General features: G+C 36.0%; 1 protein-coding gene across 1 annotated transcript in view; it reads left to right on the top strand.

Annotated features, from left to right (window-relative positions):
- GABRA3 (gamma-aminobutyric acid type A receptor subunit alpha3) overlaps nucleotides 1-20,940 on the top strand; it is a 269,861-nt gene that overhangs the window by 58,099 nt on the left and 190,822 nt on the right. The gene's annotated exons all lie outside the window — the stretch shown is intronic.

Below are 20,940 nucleotides of genomic sequence, written 5' to 3'. Positions count from 1 at the left end.
TTTTGGTAATCATGGTTTCATGTCTACCTGCTCCTGTATCATTCTTTTACTTTATGTCGTGGGATTGTGTAGGTAGCCATCATAGTCAAATGCCCAAATACTAGTGGTGGCTGTTCATGCAATGGTCATCTGAGCATATGGTGTCAGGTCTCTTTTGACATATCTGACATCTACTCATGGACAAAGCTGTTTACCCCTGTACCGTGGCTCTTGTATAAGGCACAATATCTGTCTAAGTAAGCACCACAGCATGGTTTTATTCTCCGAAAACAAGTTTGTGTGCTGTATCTATGCCTCTTAGCTCCTTTGGCATAAATGCTACGTAATAGTGTAAACTACTTTTGTGTACCTGTGTAAGTCAAGATCAAACAGTCAAATATCACTAATGGCTTTCATCAACTTTTGTCTGAACATGTTACACGGTGGGTCCTCTATGCACCTTTGCCACCTACATTTGAAATAATCATTCATGTATTGAGATGTTTTGATCTTGTACTATATCCATCTATGAGGTCTCCACTTATGATTATTTTCTCATAAGATGTCTCTTGGCTCTAAGTGAGCCCTGGCTAATTTTCCATGGTTGTATGAATGTGCTTATGCCCTTTAGCTACGGTCTTCTGCTCATTCATCATGATTTGTGAAAATGCACCATCGTTGTCTACATTGTACTAAAAATGGAATTTTCTGTACCATGAATATCATTTTGTGCACCGTGATTTTTTGTCACACAGTGTGTTTGCCTCCTTCTTCGTCCTCAGTATCTACTCCTACATATTGGATGTCAGCTTCTGTTGCAGAACCTGAGTGTGCATCGTGGTCAAATGCTCAGACTCCTGTGGTGGCTGCTCATGCACCACGGATGTTTGAGCATGTGCTACGGTGTCTACTTTTGCTACATTGCCGTCTGCTTCTGGACCAAAGCCATTTGTTCCTGTGCTCTGTGTTTCTAATCTTGTATCACATCCATATGAGGAAGCATGGCACCGTCAGTGTATGTGCACAATGCTCAGTGCTTGGACTTAAATCCCAGTTCTCCTATTTAATAGTTTGAAATTCTTGAGGAAGTCATTTCACCCTTCTGTTTCTGTTTTCTAAACTGTAAAATAAATAATAATACCTCATAGAGTTGTGAGGATTCAAAGATGCACATGTAGAATGCTTAGATTAGTGCCTGACACATGTAAATGATAAGTATTTGCTGATATTGTTATATTATTTGTATTATGTCTCTTTATTCTTTATCATGACTTTTAGCTTGCATTCTGAGAATGTCTGGTTGTGTACCTTAGTCACATGCTAAATTACTGGTGGTGGCTGTCCATTCAGCACGGTCGTCTGATGTTATACCTTGGTTTTTCCTTTTGCACATATACCCTTTACTCCTTTGGCAAAGGCATTCATTGCTGTGTTGTATTTCATTATTCATCGTGTCTTTCTGAGAAAGAATAGCACAGTAGTTGACTACTATTCTATTTCCACCTGTACCTGTATCATAATTGATAGCTCACCTTTCAGTGTATATTGGTGTGTATTGTGGTTAAATTCTCAAACACCAGTGGTAGTTTTTCTTCCATGTGATCATTGGAGCGCATGTCATGGTGTCTCCTACCATTGCCATCTCCTCCTAAACCAAGGAATTCTTTCCCGTATTGTGGCTTTTCGATTATATATTGTGATCATCCGTACAATTTCAACTATGTGGCTGTTTTCTTTGTGTCATGTCTGTTTTCTTTTATGTGTAAGTATTGGCTCATTCTCCATGGTAGACTGAGCACGCGTAAGGAATTTCTGCTCATATATTGTGTATGGGGTTGTACTATAGACTTTCGCTCATACACTATGATTGTGTAAAAATGCAGTTGTCATTGTCTACTCCTGAACTGATAAAAGGATGGAATCATCTGTATCATGAATAACAGTTTGTTAATTTTGACAGTATCGTGTTTGCCTGTGCTTCTGCCATCCTGAATGTCAGTTCATATTGCAGGATTATCTGAGTGTGCCTGTGGTCAAATGTTCTGACTATTGTGGTGACTGCTCATACACCAAGAATGTCTGGCAATGGACTATATATTTATTTATGCAACAGGAATTATTGTCTCTATCAGCAATATAGCCATTAATTCCTCTGTTAAGCATGTGTTTTTTAATTTACCATATCCATTAGAGGTAGCATAGCACCACTGATATATAATAAGGGTAGACTGCATTATATACAAATCACTTTTTTTCTGTTTTTCCCTAAAATAATAACATCTACCTCATATGCTTGTTTTTTTAAAGTGCTTAGTGCTTGGTATATAATAAGTTCTAAATAATTACAATTTTTAATAATATCCTCATCATCGTTGTCATCATTATTATATTAGAATTTTTTCTTCATTCTCTATCATGGTTGGCAGCCTATGTTCTGGGATTATCTTGGTGTGCGTTATAGTCTAATGGTTAAGCACTGGTGGTGGCTTTATAATGCGCAAATGTTGTACAACCATTTGCCTTGATGTCATCTATAGGGCCATTGCCATCTGCTCCTGGACTATTTCATGCCATCTTATTTTGAAAATATTGTAACATGCCCCTCTCGGTAAGTACCAGTCTACGGCTTTCTTGACCTACCATTTCTAATTTTTCCTCAAACATACTTGTATGTGCATCACCATAGTTATCTAATGTGCTCACATACCATGGTTTTCTGCATAAGGCATAATTGTGTCTACTGTTGTAATGAGATAGCCATCATTCATGTTATTGAAATAAGTTTATGTATCAAATTTATTTCATTTGAATTCCCTTTTTATGGTTTCCTGTCATTGCTGTCAGTTTCTGTATCATATCCTTTAGCTCTGTGTCCTTACTCTCAGCATACACTTTATAGTTATCTGATTGATGACTTTGACGAGCTGAGAGAAGAAGGCTTCAGACGATCAAATTACTCTGAGCTACGGGAGGACATTCAAACCAAAGGCAAAGAAGTTGAAAACTGATTGTATATTAGAAGTTCAAACACCAGGAATGTTTGTTCATACCACATTGCTATTTAAATATATACTGTGTTGTTTTACTTTTTACTATTGCCGTTTACTTTGCCCCCAAATCTTCGTTCCTGTGTTGTATTTTTTTAATCTCAAATCTTATCCATGTGAACAAGCTCTAAACGATGTCTCTCTGCTCCTATATTTTTTTTTATCATTTACCATGCTTCCCTTCCATGTACCGTATATAAAAAATCACAGTTTTCTAAGCATGAGCCATTATAGTTTGATCCTGCACTGAAAATGCCATCTTCTGTGTATTGGACTATGTATTAGCTGATGCATGATGGTTTTTAGGTCCGGCACTGAGGTATTCTTCCCCTCCATCAGTGTTGTCTCCTTCTATATCATCTTCTCATAACATAGTCAAGAGCTCATTTTGCAGTTGTCTTAGGGTACATTGCGATCATATGGTATTCATGATCTCCTTTTGCATCATTGCCATCTGCTACATTCCTTCATATATCAATTACTGTCTGCACTTAGGCTGCATAGATGTGTTCTTGAATCATTGCTATCTCCTCTTATATAGCTGCTGTCAGCTCATGGTGCAGGGCTTTCTGATTATGCATCACGGTCAAATCCTCAGCCTCTAGTAGTGCCGCTTCATCACGCAGCGTGGTTGTCTGGGAATGTGCCGTGGGATCTCCATTTGCATTAATTCCTTCAGCTCCTGGACCAAAGCCATTTTTAAAAATTCATGTTCTGTGTATCACATAACACAGTATTTGTGATTGCACCTGTACTATGTCCATTTATTTCTGCATCATGGCTACTTCCTCCTGTTTCGTAAGTTTCAATTCATAATCTGAGGTTGTTTGTTATGTATCATGGTCAAATTATAAAACGCTGTTGATGGATATTTATGTGCTATGGTCTTCTTGAGGTTTTCTTTTTTATACCATTACCCTCTACTTCTGGACCAAAGCTACTACTTTCTATGCCTTGTGTGTGTTTAAGTCATGCAACACATATACTTCAGTAAGCAGATCATTAGTGACATCTCCTTCTGTCTTAAGTTGTAGAGTTGTGCATATTTACTATGTGTATCTATGCCTGAACTATGATTGTCTACTATAGTACTAAGAATGAAGTATTATAAGCACTAGATGGTTAGCTCATATACCACATTTGCCTGCTCTTCCATTACCATTCTTTTCCTTTTTCATCTCCAAATGTCTACTGTTGCATGCCTTGCAGCACATGTGGCAGAGTTGTTTGAGTGTCCATTATAATGAATTTTTCAAACTTAAGTGATAGCTGTTCATGTACCCTGTGTGCTTGAGCATGTATTAGTATAATCTTTTGCACGGTTGCATCTGATCCTGAAGCAAATCCATTTGTTTCATAATTTTAAAAATATATGCAGTATCTGCCTGAATAATAACCATCCTATACTTGTGTGCTCCAGCACTATTATGACATGTTTCATGATTTAATGACTTCATATTATTGGTGAAAACATCCTTACTTCACTATGGATATCTACTTATTGACCATTGCAAATTTAGTATTCATTCTAAATAGTAGTGTTCTTGGAATAGTGATATCTTCTCATAAACAGTGGTTGTCAACTTAAGCATTGTGAATATCGGCTCATTTATGGTCAGGGTTATCTGAACACATGCAGGGTGAGAATCTATAGTTGGCTACTGATTATTATTATGGACCACTAAGTTATGCAGTTCAATGGTAATGCTCTTAAGAATGTTTATTTGTCCACTTTGATGATCATACATAGAAAATACACCATGATCAGGTGGGCACTCATTGATTGAACGCTCCTGTGCTATAGTTATTCTCTTTGATAATATTTGTTTCAATTCCATTCTCTGTTTTCATTGTGTTATGACATTGGACAAGACACTCTATCTCTTTGATTGAAAACTTATATTTCTGGGTTATATATCCTGACTTTCAAATATATTAATATATCATGTACATTTTTCCACATAAAATAGTTCTAAAATGTAATTTTCACCTGTATAATATTTAGATGTATCAACGACCATTGTTTATTTAACCATTCTGTTAGTATGCACCTTCAATTTATTTTTTAAAATTTAACTAATATACTGTTATATTGCAGAAAATGTATTTGAACATGACTTTTTTGAATCTTTGGTTTTTTTCTGTCCAGTAGATTCCTAGAAGTGCAGTTACTGAGTCAAAGCATGGATTTTTTTTACAGGCTTTTTATTCATGCTGCCAGATTGTTTACAAGGAAGGAAGCATAGATTTACGCTCACACTAGCAGATATATGGAATTCTTGTCTCGTCCTATCTTCAACAGAATTGTTTAGCATTTTTTTAAAAAGCTTTTGTTCATTTGATAGGTGGAGTGGTGCCTTGTTGCTTTAATTGAATTTCTTCAATCAATCTTAAGACTAAGTTTTTAAGGATATATATCAATGTAATCAACAGTCTGAAATTTTTATTATTCAACTGTGCATAGGACTTATTTTTCTGTGTTTTAGTTTAAAAATATGAAACACTATATATGTAAATATAATTATCACACAAAGATGCACGCTGTTTTAGAATAATTAAGAAGTGAACACCTGTAGAACCACTAAGTCAACAGCTATAACATTGTGGGTACTCCAGAAGCCTGTAATGAACTTATTTCTAATTTCAACCTTTTCTTTCCCACTTTACTTCCACTATCCTTAATCTTACTTTTAAAAATAGCTTTATTATATGTATAACAAAATACAGTTTAGTTTTGCTGTTTTTGAACTTTATATGAATGGAATCATGATTTTCCTTTGTGGCTTCTTTTTTTTATTATTATTATATTTTAAGTTTTAGGGTACATGTGCACAATGTGCAGCTTAGTTACACATGTATACATGTGCCATGCTGGTGTGCTGCACCCATTAACTCGTCATTTAGCATTAGGTATATCTCCTAAAGCTATCCCTCCCCCCTCCCCACACCCCACAACAGTCCCCAGAGTGTGATGTTCCCCTTCCTGTGTCCAAGTGTTCTCATTGTTCAATTCCCACCTACGAGTGAGAATATGCGGTGTTTGATTTTTTGTGCTTGCGATAGTTTACTGAGAATGATGATTTCCAATTTCATCCATGTCCCTACAAAAGGACATGAACTCATCATTTTTTATGGCTGCATAGTATTCCATGGTGTATATGTGCCACATTTTCTTAATCCAGTCTATCATTGTCGGACATTTGGGTTGGTTCCAAATCTTTGCTATTGTAAATAGTGCCACAATAAACATACATGTGCATGTGTCTTTATAGCAGCATGATTTATAGTCCTTTGGGTATATACCCAGTAATGGGATGGCTGGGTCAAAAAGTATTTCTGGTTCTAGATCCCTGAGGAATCGCCACACTGACTTCCACAATGGTTGAACTAGTTTACAGTCCCACCAACAGTGTAAAAGTGTTCCTATTTCTCCACATCCTCTCCAGCACCTGTTGTTTCCTGACTTTTTAATGATCGCCATTCTAACTGGTGTGAGATGGTATCTCATTGTGGTTTCGATTTGCATTTCTCTGATGGCCAGTGATGGTGGGCATTTTTTCATGTGTTTTTTGGCTGCATAAATGTCTTCTTTTGAGAAGTGTCTGTTCATATCCTTCGCCCACTTTTTGATGGGGTTGTTTGTTTTTCTCTTGTCAATTTGTTTGAGTTCATTGTAGATTCTGGATATTAGCCCTTTGTCAGATGAGTAGGTTGCGAAAATTCATGAGTGAACTCCCATTCACGATTGCTTCAAAGAGAATAAAATACCTAGGAATCCAACTTACAAGGGACGTGAAGGACCTCTTCAAGGAGAACTACAAACCACTGCTCAATGAAATAAAAGAGGATACAAACAAATGGAAGAACATCCCATGCTCATGGGTAGGAAGAATCAATATCATGAAAATGGCCATACTGCCCAAGGTAATTTATAGATTCAATGCCATCCCCATCAAGCTACCAATGACTTTCTTCGCAGAATTGGAAAAAACTACTTTAAAGTTCATATGGAACCAAAAAAGAGCCCACATCGCCAAGTCAATCCAAAGCCAAAAGAACAAAGCTGGAGGCATCACGCTACCTGACTTCAAACTGTACTACAGTAACCAAAACAGCATGGTACTGGTACCAAAACAGAGATATAGATCAATGGAACAGAACAGAGCCCTCAGAAAGAACGCCGCATATCTACAACTATCTGATCTTTGACAAACCTGACAAAAACAAGCAATGGGGAAAGGATTCCCTATTTAATAAATAGTGCTGGGAAAACTGGCTAGCCATATGGAGAAAACTGAAACTGGATCCCTTCCTTACACCTTATACGAAAATTAATTCAAGATGGATTAAAGACTTAAACGTTAGACCCAAAACCATAAAAACCCTAGAAGAAAACCTAGGCATTACCATTCAGGACATAGGCATGGGCAAGGACTTCATGTCTAAAACACCAAAAGCAATGGCAACAAAAGCCAAAATTGACAAATGGGATCTAATTAAACTAAAGAGCTTCTGCACAGCAAAAGAAACTACCATCAGAGTGAACAGGCAACCTACAAAATGGGAGAAAATTTTCACAACCTTTGTGGCTTCTTGCTTGTGAATTTAACGTTAGGTTTGTGAGATGTGTACAGGTTGTTGCATGTAATTGTAGTTCATTCTGTTTCATTGTGGTATGGTATTCCTTTGTATGAATACAGCACAATGTATTCATTCTATTGTAAGATAGACCTTCAGATTGTTTCCAGTTCTGTTTTTACAGAACAGTGTTTCTATGAACATGCTTTAACAATTATCCTGGTGCATTAATATATGTTTCTTTAACATATATGTCTAACAGTAGAAATAGTTCATCATGTATATGTGTATCATCAAATTTATAGTCTAATGCCAAACTTTTCTCCAAAGAGTTTCTACCATTTTATACTCCTACCTGAAGTGTAAGAGATCTCTTCTGCTTCATTATTCTTGCCAAACTTTGTATTATGAGACTTTAAATTTTTTTGTCAATCACTTAGTTTGTGGTGAGAGCTTATTTTCTAATTTCTAATTTCTAAATTTCTAATTTTCATTATCATGATTATTAATGAGGCAAACACTTTTTCTTATGGTTAATGACAATTTGACCTTCCTTTTTTGTGAAGTGCCTTTTTAAGTCTTTTGTCCATTTTTCCATTGGATTTTCTCTCTTTTTCTTATGATGTTGTAGGAATTCTTTGGATAATGTTTCTTTATCAGATATACGTATGATGTGTGACAAACGTCTACCATTCGGTATTTGTTGTTTACTCACTTTCTTGCATCTTTTAATGAACAGAGATCTGAATTTTAATGTAGTCTGTTTTAACAGTTGCTTCCTTTATAGGTTATCACTTTGTGTAAGTTTAAGAAATATTCTCTTACTCTGTGAAGAAGTTCATTTCTATTGTACAGGCTTTATCATTTTGCCTTTCATATTTAGATCTTCAATCCACCTGTAATACATTTTTGTATACTATGGGTAAGGTTACAATTTAATTTTGTATAAATTTTGAAAATAGCAAATTGTCCTAAAACCATTTATTGAAAAGCCTGTATTTGCCAGAAAGTCTTTGGTGCTACTTTAGTCACAAATCAATTGTCTTATAAACCTATATCTGTTTCTGAACTCTCTATTCAATGCCATTTGTTTATCTCTTCTGGCACCAATACCCTCTGTGCTAATTAATTTTTTTTAATAGTCTTTTTTCTATTTCTCTGAAAAATGTCATTGGTATTTTGGTAAGGTTTTCATTAAATCTGTAGATCGCCTTGGGTAGTATGGAGATTGAAAAACATTAATTCTTTCAATTTATGAACATGAGCTATCTTTCCATTTATTTGTGTTTTCTTCAATGTCTTTAATCAGTGTTCTATAGTTTTCAGCATACAGGTCTTTTACCTACTTGGCTGAATTTACACCCAATATATTATTTTTATTGCTGTTATAAATGGGGTTGTTTTCTTGATTTTTCTTTTTGGGTAGTTCGTTCATAGTATGTAGAAAGGCTCCTGATTTTTGTAAGGGTATTTTGTATCCTTCAACTTTACTGAGTTTGTTAATCAGCTTGGATAGGTTTTTCTTTTTCTTTTTTTTTTTTCCTGTGGTGGAGTCTGTAGGGTTTTCCACATATAAAAATCATGTCATCAGTAACCAGAGACAATTTCTCCTCTTCCTTTCCATTGAGAATGCTTTTTAACTCTTTCTCTTGCTTAATTGCTCTGGCTAGAAATTCTTTTACTAAGCTGAAAAGAAGTGGCAAGGGTGGGCATCCTTGTCTTGTTTCTGATATTAGAGGAAAAACTTTTAACTTTTCGCTGTCGAGAATGATTTTAGCTGCAGGTTTGGCATGTATGGCCTTTATCAAGGGTTTTTTTTTTTTGTAATCAAGAGAGTGTTGAATTTTGTCACATTCTTTTTCTAAATTGATTGAGATGATCATAGGGATTTTACCCTTTGCTTTCTTAATATGGAGTATCATAAATTTTTGATTTGCATGTGTTAAACCATCTTTGCATTCTAGTAGACATAAATCCCAGTTGATCATGGTAAATGATTCTTTCAGTGTGTTATTGAATTTGCTTTGCTAATGTTTTGTTGAATGGTTTTGAATCTATATTTATCAGGGATATTGGCCTGTAATTTTCTTTTCTTTTCTTTTTTTTTTTTTTTTGAGATGGAGTCTCACTCTGTCACCCAGGCTGGAGTGCAGTGGCATGATCTTGGCTCACTGCAAGTTCCACCTCCCAGGTTCGTATCATTCTCCTGCATCAGCCTCCCGAGTAGCTGGAACTATAGGCACCCGCCACCACGCCTAGTTAATTTTTTTTGTATTTTCAGTAGAGACGGGGTTTCATCGTGTTAGCCAGGATGGTCTCGATCTCCTGACCTCGTGTGATCCGCCTGCCTCGGCCTCCCAAAGTGCTGGGATTACAGGTGTGAGCCACCATGCCTGGCTGGCCTGTAATTTTCTTTGTATGTGTGTGTGTTCTTGTCTAGCTTTGGTATTAAGGTGTTGAAAAAAAATCGTTAAATTTACATGATACTACAAAAGATCCAGAATAGCCAAAATAATCTTGAGCAAAAAGAACAAATGTGAAGGCATCACTGTCCTTGATTTCAAAGTCTATTATAAAGCAATTGTAATCAATCAAAACAATATGGTACTGGCATAAAAAGAGACACATCGACCAATGGAACAGGAAAAGGATCCCAGAAATAAGCCCATATATTTATGGTCCTTTGATTTTTGACAAAGGTGCCAAGAACATGCAATGGGTAAAGGATGGTCTCTTTAATAAATAGTGTTGGGAAAACTGAATATACACATGCCAAAGAATGAAATTGAACCCTCATCTCACACCATATTAAAAAATCAGCTCCAATAGATTAGAGACTTAAACATAAGACCTACAACTATAAAACAACTAGAAAAAAACATGAGAAAAAGCTCTATGACAGTGGCCTGGGCAATACTTTTTTGTCTATGACCCCAAAAGCACAGGCAACAAAAGCAAAAATAGACAAGATGCCATCAAATTAAAAAGTCTCTGCACAGCAAAGAAACAACACATTAAAGAGGCAACTCCCTTTATGGTAGAATGATTTATAATCCTTTGGGTATATACCCAGTAATGGGATTGCTGGGTCAAATGATATTTCTAGTTCTAGATCCTTCAGGAATCGCCACACTGTCTTCCACAATGGTTGAACTAATTTACACTCCCACAAACCGTGTTAAAGCATTCCTGTTTCTCCACATCCTCTCCAGCATCTGTTGTTTCTTGACTTTTTAATGATCACCATTCTAACTGGTGTGAGATGGTATCTCATTGTGGTTTTGATTTGCATTTCTCTAATAACCAGTGATGATGAACTTTTTTTCATATGTTTGTTGGCTGCATAAATGTCTTCTTTTGAGAAGTGTCTGTTAATATCCTTTGCCCACTTTTTGATGGGGTTATTTGTTTTTTTCTTGTAAATCTGTTTAAGTTCTTTGTAGATTCTGGATGTTAACCCTTTGTCAGATGGATAGATTGCACACGTATGTTTATTGCGGCACTGTTCATGTTAGCAAAGACTTGGAACCAACCCAAATGCCCATCAATGATAGACTGGATAAAGAAAATGTGGCGCATAGGCACCATGGAATACTATGCAGCCATAAAAAACAATAAGTTCATGTCCTTTGCAGGGACATAGATGATGCTGGAAACCATCATTCTCAGCAAACTAACACAAGAACAGAAAACCAAACACCGCATGTTCTCACTCATAAGTGGGAGCTGAACAATGAGAACATATGGACACAGGGAGGGGAACATCACACACCAGGGCCCGTTGGTGGGTGGGGGGGTTAGGGGAGGGATAGCGTTAGGAGAAACACCTAATGTAGATGACAGTTTGATGGGTGCAGCAAACCACCATGGCACCTATGTAACAAACCTCCACATTCTGCACATGTACCTCAGAACTTAAAGTATATATAATAAAAAAGAAACAAGTATCAATATGACTAAATAAATGCTTAAATATATTAAGAAGAGACAACCCCCTGAATGAGAGAAAATATTTACAAACCATGCATCTGATAAGAGGTTAGTATCCAAAATACATAAGGAACTCACACAACTCAATAGCAAGAAAACAAATAACTGGATCAAAAAATGGGCAAAGAACTTGAACAGACATTTCTCAAAAGAACATATGCAAATGGCAAACAAGTACATGAAAAAAATACTCAGCATCACTACTCTTCAGGGAAATGCAAATTAAAAGCACAATCAGTGTCTTAGCTAATTTTGTGTTTCTATAAAGGAATACCTGAGGCTGGGTAATTCATAAAGAAAAGAAGTTTATTTAGTCCACAGTTCTGTATGCCATGCAAGAAGCATGGTGTCAGCATCCACTGGCTGCTGGTCAGGGCTTTTGTGTTGTGCTGAAATGTGACAGAGAAAGTCAAAGGGGAAGCCGGCATGTGCAAAAGGAGATCAAATCTGAGGGGTGTCCTAGCTTTATAACAATTCACTCTCCTAGGAACGAATCTATTTCCCCAAGAACCAATCCAGACTTGAGAGATAAAGAATTCACTCACTACTGCTAGAACAGCACTAAGTCATTAATGAGGGATCTGCCCCCATGACCCAAACATCTTTCACTAGAACCCACCTCCCAACACTGCCACACTGGGCATCAGATCTCAGTATAAGCTTGGTAGGGCTAGACAAACCATATTCATAACATAGCAATGATATATCACCTCACACCTGTAAGACAGGCTTTTATAAAAAAGATGAAAGATAAGTGCCGGCATTAATACAGAGAAAAGGGAACTCTTGTACATTGTTGGTGGGAATGTAAATTACATGATCAAAAATGATACAGAAGTTCCTCAAAAAACTAAGAATAGAACTACAATATGATCCAGTAACCTCACTTGTGGGTATATACCCCAAAAGAAGGAGATCAATATATTGAAGAGATATCTGCACTCCCATGTTTGTTGCAGCACTGTTCACAATAGCCAAGATTTGGTAGCAACCTAAGTGGCCATCAACAGATGAGTAGATAAAGAAAATGTGGTATATATACACAATGGAATACTATTCAGCCTTAACGAAGAAGGAAATCTTGCCATTTGTGACAATATAGATGAACCCGAAGGATACTATGCTAACTGAAATAAGCCAGGAACAGAAAGACCAATAGCACATTCTCTTTTATGTGAAATCTAAAAAAGTTGAATTCATAGAAGCAGAGTAGAGTGATACTTACCAGAGATTGGGTGGGGTAGAGAGAAAGGAATGGAAAGTTGTTGATCAAAGGGTACGATGTTTCAGATAGACAGGAGGAATAGCTTTTGAGATCTATTGCACAGCAGGGCAACTGTAGTCAGTAATAATGTATTGTATATTTCAAAATGAAGGAGTAAATTTCAAATGTCTTACCATAAAAAGATGATAGGTAAGAAAAGTGATCGATACGTTAATCATCTTGATTTAATCATTCCACATGTATACGTATATCAAAACATCACATTTAAATACAAAAATTAGCCAGGCATGGTGGTGGGCGCCTCTAATCCCAGCTACTCAGGAGGCTGAGGCACGAGACTCGCTTGAACCCGGGAGGCAGAGGCTGCAGTGAGCCTAGATCGTGGCACTGCACTCCAGCCTGGGTGACAGAGCAAGACTCCATCTCAAAAAAAAAATCACATTGTACCCCATAAATGTATACAACAATGATTTGTCAATTAAAAATAATATCAGTCCTGATATTTGGTAAAGTCCTTTTGCCTTATTCTTCAAAACTTCAAGAGGCTATTGTTTGCTTTGCATTTCCATATAAATTTTGGAATTCCTTTGTCAAATTTTATCAACCAATCAAAAAATAAGCCCAAAGAAAAGGAAGATGATAGTAAATATCTATTATTTTCTATTTCAAAAATTTATCATCATATTTTAATTATCATCTTCTTTCTTTTGGGGCTTTAATTTTAATCTCATTCTTTCTGATTGAACTAGGTGCTTAGCTCATTACTTTTTTTTTATCTTTTTAATATATGTGTTTAAGGCTACATGGCTTTCCTTAAATACTGTGTAAGCTGTATGCCATAATTTTGATAGTAATTTTGTTATTGTACAGTTAAGATTATGTTCTAATGTGTATTTTGATTTTATTTCACCATGAGTTATTTAGAAGTGTGTTTCTTAATTTTCAACCACTTATCAATGTTATCATTATCACCTAATTACTAATTTCTACCTTAATTGCATGTGGCAGGATAAGATATCCTATATTATTTTAATAATTGAAATTTGTTGTGATTTTCTTTATAGCCTTGTACATTTTTGTAAATATACCTAGTGAGATTTTTTAAATGTGTATTTTCTTTTGCCATCAATGGATATGGTATTCTCCGTATTTCCATGAGGTCAGATTTGTTACTCGATCTTGTTCAAATCTTCTGTATCTGTCCTAACTTCTTTAATCTCTCTAATACGTTAATTTCTGAAAGAGATATGTTATGATGAGAGACATCTACGTTTTGTGTAGTTTTGTTAATTTTGCTTTATATATTTTGAATCTTCATTATTAGGTGTATAGAAATTTATTATATCTCCCTGGTAAGTTGAACCTTTTTTCTCATTATTTCTAGTAAAACCTTTCACATAAAAGTCTTTATTTCTTATTAAAAAATAGATGATTTTTTGGTTAATAATTACGTAGCATATATACTGTCAGCTTTTCTGTTTTCTTATGTGTTAGATATGACTCATAAACAATATGTAGTTAATTTAGTTTTAATCACTTTTAATCTTTCTGATAACTTTTTTATTTGCACCAGAGCCTTTAGTTCCTTTACATGTAAAAAAATCGCCGATATATCTGGGTTTGAAACTATCATCTTCTTTTAATGCTTTCTATTTAGCTTGCCCATTTTATGTTCATTTTCCTTTTGTGTGTGTGTTTTTTTCATTTATTTATTTTATATTTGGATCGATAGCTTTAAAATCATTTTTTCTCCTCTTCTAATATAGAAGACATACAGTCTATTTTTATTTAGATTTAGTGGGTGTCTTAGTAATACACACATTTTACTTTCTAAAGTCTTTTTATATCTGGAAGTTGTATTTGATTCTTTAATAAAATCATCTAGTTTATTGTTTAAATATCCTGTTCTCTGCAGATATTTTAAACTTCTTTTGGTGGAGGTCCTAAACCTTTTATATAATATGCACCTGATAAATTCAATATCTGAAGTATGGGGATTTCCTTTCTGCTCTAGCTGTTTCTGTTGTTTCTCTCTCATTGTGCCTAGATTCCTTGTTTTAGTGATCTTTCTCTGTATACCGACCAATGTCTGCGAAAAATTATTTATGGGGGTTTCCCAAAGCCTAATACAAAAATGTCATTTTCTAGTGATGATTTATGTTTACTTCTGCAGGTCACCTGAGGCAGAGTTTGCAGGTACTTTAAATTAAATTCATGACTTGAGATTTATTGGATCAAGCATTAATGTGAATTTGAGTTGCAAACTTAAGAGAGTAAGAGAGGCCTGCTTGTGGTTTAAACCCTTTTGCAGGGGGATCGTTTTGTCTGTTTTATTTGTCTCAATTTGTCTATGCCCTGTTCAAACTAAAGCAACTCTCTTGCAGTCTCCTGGGGTTTGAAGAAGATACACAGGCATGCTTCTGATTCATCAATAATCTGAAATTGTAGCATGTGTTTGTGTGTATGTGTGTGCATGCATGTTGTCAGACTCCACACCACTTGAAAATTCTAGGCTTTGGTTTATGCACTCCTTGCTCTATGAGGCTGTCAAAACTACAACATGGTTTGGTAGCTCTGTATTTATTTTCTCTTACTTTTCCTTGGATTGCTGTTTTTGTTTTCTTTTTTTTAAAAATTTCCTTAGGTTGTTTTTCTTTCTCTCTTATTTAATCATAAAGACATTGAGTAATGGCAATTTATTAATTTATCCATCTGTACAGTTTTGGGTTTATTCTCCCCAAAATAAAGTTTTGTTTTATAGTTTTGCTGCCTTAATTATTCTTGAGATGGTGTTATTTAGAGAACAAATTTCAATTTCTGTTTAGTCTGTTGTGTTAATTATGATGTTTGAATCTGTCTTCATATTTGTCAGCTTAGTCATTGCAAACTGAGTGCTGTGTTAATTTACATTAACACCCAATTTCTTTCATTTATCTTTTATTTCTAAGATTTTATTTTATTTAGTCTGCAGTATTATTATTGAAAGCAGAAGGTTTTATGAGTTGTTGCTAATAGTGGGGATGGGTAAAGAATAGCAACTATACCTATATATACCTCACAGAAGAGTACAGTACAAAATATATTAATCATGGAATGACCACATACATTTTTTGCTAGTTCAGCCCCTAGGTTTCTAAATTACGGTGTTTATGTGACATTGGTTTGTCTTTTCCTAACAGTCTTTGGGTATTTTTAGAAGATGAAACATGTGTTGTATAGTACAAGAATGTTTATCTGAATCCATTCTCAATAGCAATGTATATAATCAAATTCCCTTTTAGACATTGGATTTTTGCCTTTTTTCCATTATTCTTGACAATCAAACTTCCTTCCACCCACTGTTTTCTGTTATTCCTGTCTCTCTTAATGAGAATTTCAGAGGTGATATGTTTTCAGTTGTGTTAACTCAGAGGCAAGGAGCCCCAAATTAGAGGTATCCATATACAAACCCACAAAAATATTGAATAGAGATAGACAGAACTGCAGTGTAATTAGATTGGTATCATTAAATTCAGTAAGGAAGAAGGCAGAATGTAGATGATTAAAAAATAAACAGAAGGCAATTAAGCTGCAGTAAACAATTATAAATTACTAGTTCAAGAAACTTGATTGATAAAAGAAAGAAGGTAACAGCTAGAAAGAAACATATTGGTAGAATTTCTCTTACAGTGGAAGAAACTTTATTATGTTTATAGTCTAAGAGAAAGGAGTCATTAGAGAACAAGAGATTTAAGATACAGGTGAGAAAGAGAGTCGATGGAAAGGAAAAAAGTTGATGAGGTCAGGAGCTTAGGTTGAGAGATTATCCTAAGATAGGGAAGGTTCACCTCATTTTCTGAAACAAAAAGAAAAAGTAAGGATAAATATAAAAGTGAGTTAATTTTGTAGGTTGAGACAAGCTGATGTCTTAAATTGGGTTTCACTCAAGCAGGCTCGGAGATTAGGATTCATATGAAGGTAGTTTATTGGGAAGTGTTCCCAGAAAAAAAAATAAGAGTTTTGGGAAGTGGGGCAAGGAAGTGAGGGTGGCCAAGCAAGGGTAATGTATCAAGCAAAGTACCATGGAAACTGTGTGGGTCACACCTCACTGTTGCCCCTATCAGGGAGCTGCATTATTTGTACTTCTGTGTCTGTCAGTCTTAGTTTAGGGCTGCCCTAGTTTGGAAACTCAAATTCTCAGGCAATTCTGATTGTCAGTGTGTACGGGCAAAAGTTAGTTTCAGCAATCTGAGGACAGCTCTAATCCTCAGACAAAGAAATGCAGATGCTGCCTTTTGGGAGGGAAGGCTCAATGGAGTCAGGGTATATGAAACTGGTGAAGAGATCCAAGGGGATATGAATGAGGCATTAATAATTAGCTAGTGTCTAATATGGGTGGTTTGTCTCTTCTGATCATCTTGACTTTGTACTGAAAGAATATACTAGTTTCCTTAAATAGGCAACTTGAGAAGAATGACAAAGGTTTAAAATAGTTGAGAGGAATAGGGAAGAGAACTGGTTTATGACAAATTGAAGGATTATTGAAGAATGCTGGTATTGGAAATAATGAATTTATTGTGGAATTTTCTTCAGCTGCTTTCATCAGTCTAAGACAAAACAGATTGTTTGTGGATTGATCCCAAATAGGGTTTCTAGACAAATACAGTGGAAGGTCATATAAACAAGGTGCTGAAAGAGTAGTCCAAGTAATTTACTTTGGATCCAGCCTTGAAATGAAAGGAAGTAACACTAGGCAAGTCCAAGAGCCTGGGTGACAATGAAAGGATCAACAGACTAGAACACTAATTTCAAAGAGCAAGTGGAGTAGAAGTAAAAGTTTATAAACTAGAAGAATAACAGAATAAGGTCAAACATCAAATACCATAGTTTAATATTTGTGATATAGGAGCAATTATGCATAAGATACAGGGTGTGATTGAATGGAAGAGAAAGTCATAGAGATTGTGCAGATCAAATAACTATGGTAGATATATTATCTACACAAACAGTGAAATACTGAAAATGATAGAGGGATATGAAAAGCATGAGCTTTGGTTATTGTAGCCTTGTAGTATAGTTTGAAGCGGGGACTGTGATGCCTCCAACTTTGTTCTTTTTGCTTAGGATTAACTATTTGGGCTCTTTTTTGGTTCCATATTAATTTTAAAGTAGTTTTTTCTAATTCTGTGAAGAATGTTGATGGTAGTTTAATGGGAATATAAATTACTTTGGGCAGTATGGCCATTTTCATGGTATTGATTCTTCCTATCCATGAACATGGTCCTGGCACAAGAACAGACACATCGACCAATGGAACAGAAAAGAGAACTCAGGAAAAAGACCACACACCTACAATAATCTGATCTTTGACAAACTTGACAAAAACAAGCAATGTGGAAAGGATTTCCTATTTAATAAATAGTGCTGGGAGAACTGGCTAGCCATATGCAGAAAATTGGAACTGGACCCCTTCCTTATACCTTATACAAAAATTAACTCAAGATGGATAAAAGACTTAAATGTAAAACCAAAAACTATAAAATGAAGAAAATCCTAGAAGAAAATCTAGGTAATACCATTCAGGATATAGGCATAGGCAAACATTTCATGACAAAAACATCAAAAGCAATTGCAACAAAAGCAAAAATTGGGCCAAGCGCGGTGGCTCACGCCTGTAATCCCAACACTTTGAGAGGCCGAGACAGGCAGATCACGAGGTCAGGAGATCGAGACCATCTTGGCTAACACAGTGAAACCCTATCTCTACTAAAAATACAAAAAATCAGCCAGGTATGGTGGCGCGTGCCTGTAGTCCCAGCTACTCGGGAAGCTGAGGCAGGAGAATGGCGTGAACCTGGGAGGTGGAGCTTGCAGTGAGTGGAGATTGTGCCACTACACTCCAGCCTCTCCAGCCTGGGTGACAGAGCGAGATTCCATCTCAAAAAAAAAAAAAAAAAAAAAGAAAGAAAAGAAAAAATTGACGAATGGTATCTAATTAAACTAAAGAGCTCCTCCACAACAAAAGAAACTATCAGCAGAGTGAACAGACAACCTACAGAATGGGAGAAAATGTTTGCAATCTATCCATCTGACAAAGGTTTGCTATATAGAGTCTACAAGGAATCTAAACAAATTTACAAGCAAAAAACCCCATTAAAAAGTGGGCAAAGGACATGAACAGACACTCCTCACAAGACATTCATGTGGCCAACAAACATATGAAAAAATGCTCAACATCATTGATCATTAGAGAAATGCAAATGTCCATCAATGATAGACTGGATTAAGAAAATGTGGCACATACACACCATGGAATACTATGCAGCCATAAAAAAGGATGAGTTCATGTCCTTTGTAGTGACATGGATAAAGCTGGAAACCATCATTCTGAGCAAACTATCCCAATGACAGAAAACCAAATGCCGCATGTTCTCACTCATGGGTGAGAATTGAACAATGAGGACACTTGGACACAGGGCAGGGAACATCACACACCGGGGCCTGTTGTAGGGTGGGGGGATGGGGGAGGGATAGCATTGGGAGAAATACCTAATGTAAATAACGAGTTAACGGGTGCAGCAAACCAACACGACACATGTATACATATGTAACAATCCTGCACGTTGTGCACATGTACAAGTTAAAGCATAATAATAATAAAAAAAGAGAAATGCAAATCAAAACTACACTTTGAGATACCATCTTATGCCAGTCAGAATGGCGATTATTAAAAAGTCAAGAAACAATAGATGTTGGCAAAGTTGCAGAGGAAAAGGAATACTTTTACACTGCTGATGGGAATGTAATTAGTTCAACCACTGTGGAAGACAGTGTGGCAATTCCTCAAAGATCTAGAAACAGAAATACCATTTGACCCAGCAGTCCCACTTCTGGGTATATACCTAAAGGAATATAAATCACTTTATTATAAAGATACATACACGTGTATGTTCATTGCACACATGGGGAGGAACAATATACACTGGGGCCTCTCCACAGTGGGTTGGGGGAAGAAGAGCATCAAGAATACCTAATGAATTCTGGGCTTAATACTTAGGTGATGGGTTGATCTGTGCAGCAAACTATCATGGCACATGTTTACCTATGTAACACACCTGCACATCCTGCACATGTACCCTGGAACTTAAAATAAAAGTTGAAGAAAAAATAGTATACAGAAAAGCCACAAAAAGATAGAAGTATGAACTGAGCATAGTTTCCGAATCAATGTCGGGAGGCTTCAAGGAGGCAGACGTAAGATTGAAAGGCAGAGAGCGATACAGATAGGAGGCATGAACCTCAAATAAGAAGGACTGTGGTGCACATGCACAGATGAGAGATGGTTTCAACGTGGCATTGAAAAAATAAGATAGTTCTCATCTTGTCTCTCAGTTGCATAATATATGGGAGTATGCACATGCCACACTTCAGGGGAAAGTGAATGAAGTAGCGTCTATAATATAAAGCCCAATTTATTTAAGGCAAAGAGAACAGAAAAGTTTTCCTTTAAAAAGTTGAGAGCATAGAATAATTTGTTTTCCATAAAATGAAGGATTGAAAGGGCATGGGGGAAAGGTTTTAGAAAAGTAGCATAGTCTTGAGATTATACCTCTGAGAAGAAAAGGACGCCCAGAGTTGTGTGAGCATGACCTCATGAAAAAATTCACTCTTTTTTTCCAACAAATATTTTACTGAGTAACAGTCATGTGCTAGGCTCTACTCTATGGCCCAGAGTTAGAGTTAAGTTCCTGCACTAATGAAGCTTATATCCAGTGGGAGAAATGGAAATAAGTAAGTACATAATGTAATTTTGCGTAGTTATATATCCCATAAGAAAATGGAATTGGATAAGGAGGCAAAGAGATATATGGGAAAAGCATTTATGACAGAGGAAAGAGCAAGTACAAAGTCCCTTAAGGCTGGGTGTTTTCAAGGAATATTAGGAAAACAAGTGTGAATTGGTATGAGTAGTGGAGACCGAAAGTAGAAAGAGGCGAGGTTTTAGAGGTAGCCAGTGGTCAAATAAAGTAGATTCTTATAGGTCATTGCAAGTACTTAGGATTCCGAAAATATCCACTAGGAAAGTTTGAGAAGAGAGTGAGTCTGACTTATATATATATTTTTTTCTAAAAACCCCTCATT

The sequence above is a fragment of the Pan troglodytes genome, chromosome X, assembly GCF_028858775.2.
Source record: "Pan troglodytes isolate AG18354 chromosome X, NHGRI_mPanTro3-v2.0_pri, whole genome shotgun sequence".
Classification (NCBI taxonomy): Eukaryota; Metazoa; Chordata; class Mammalia; order Primates; family Hominidae; genus Pan; species Pan troglodytes.
Note: the sequence above shows the minus strand (reverse complement) of the source record. Positions and strands in the feature narration are given on the sequence as shown.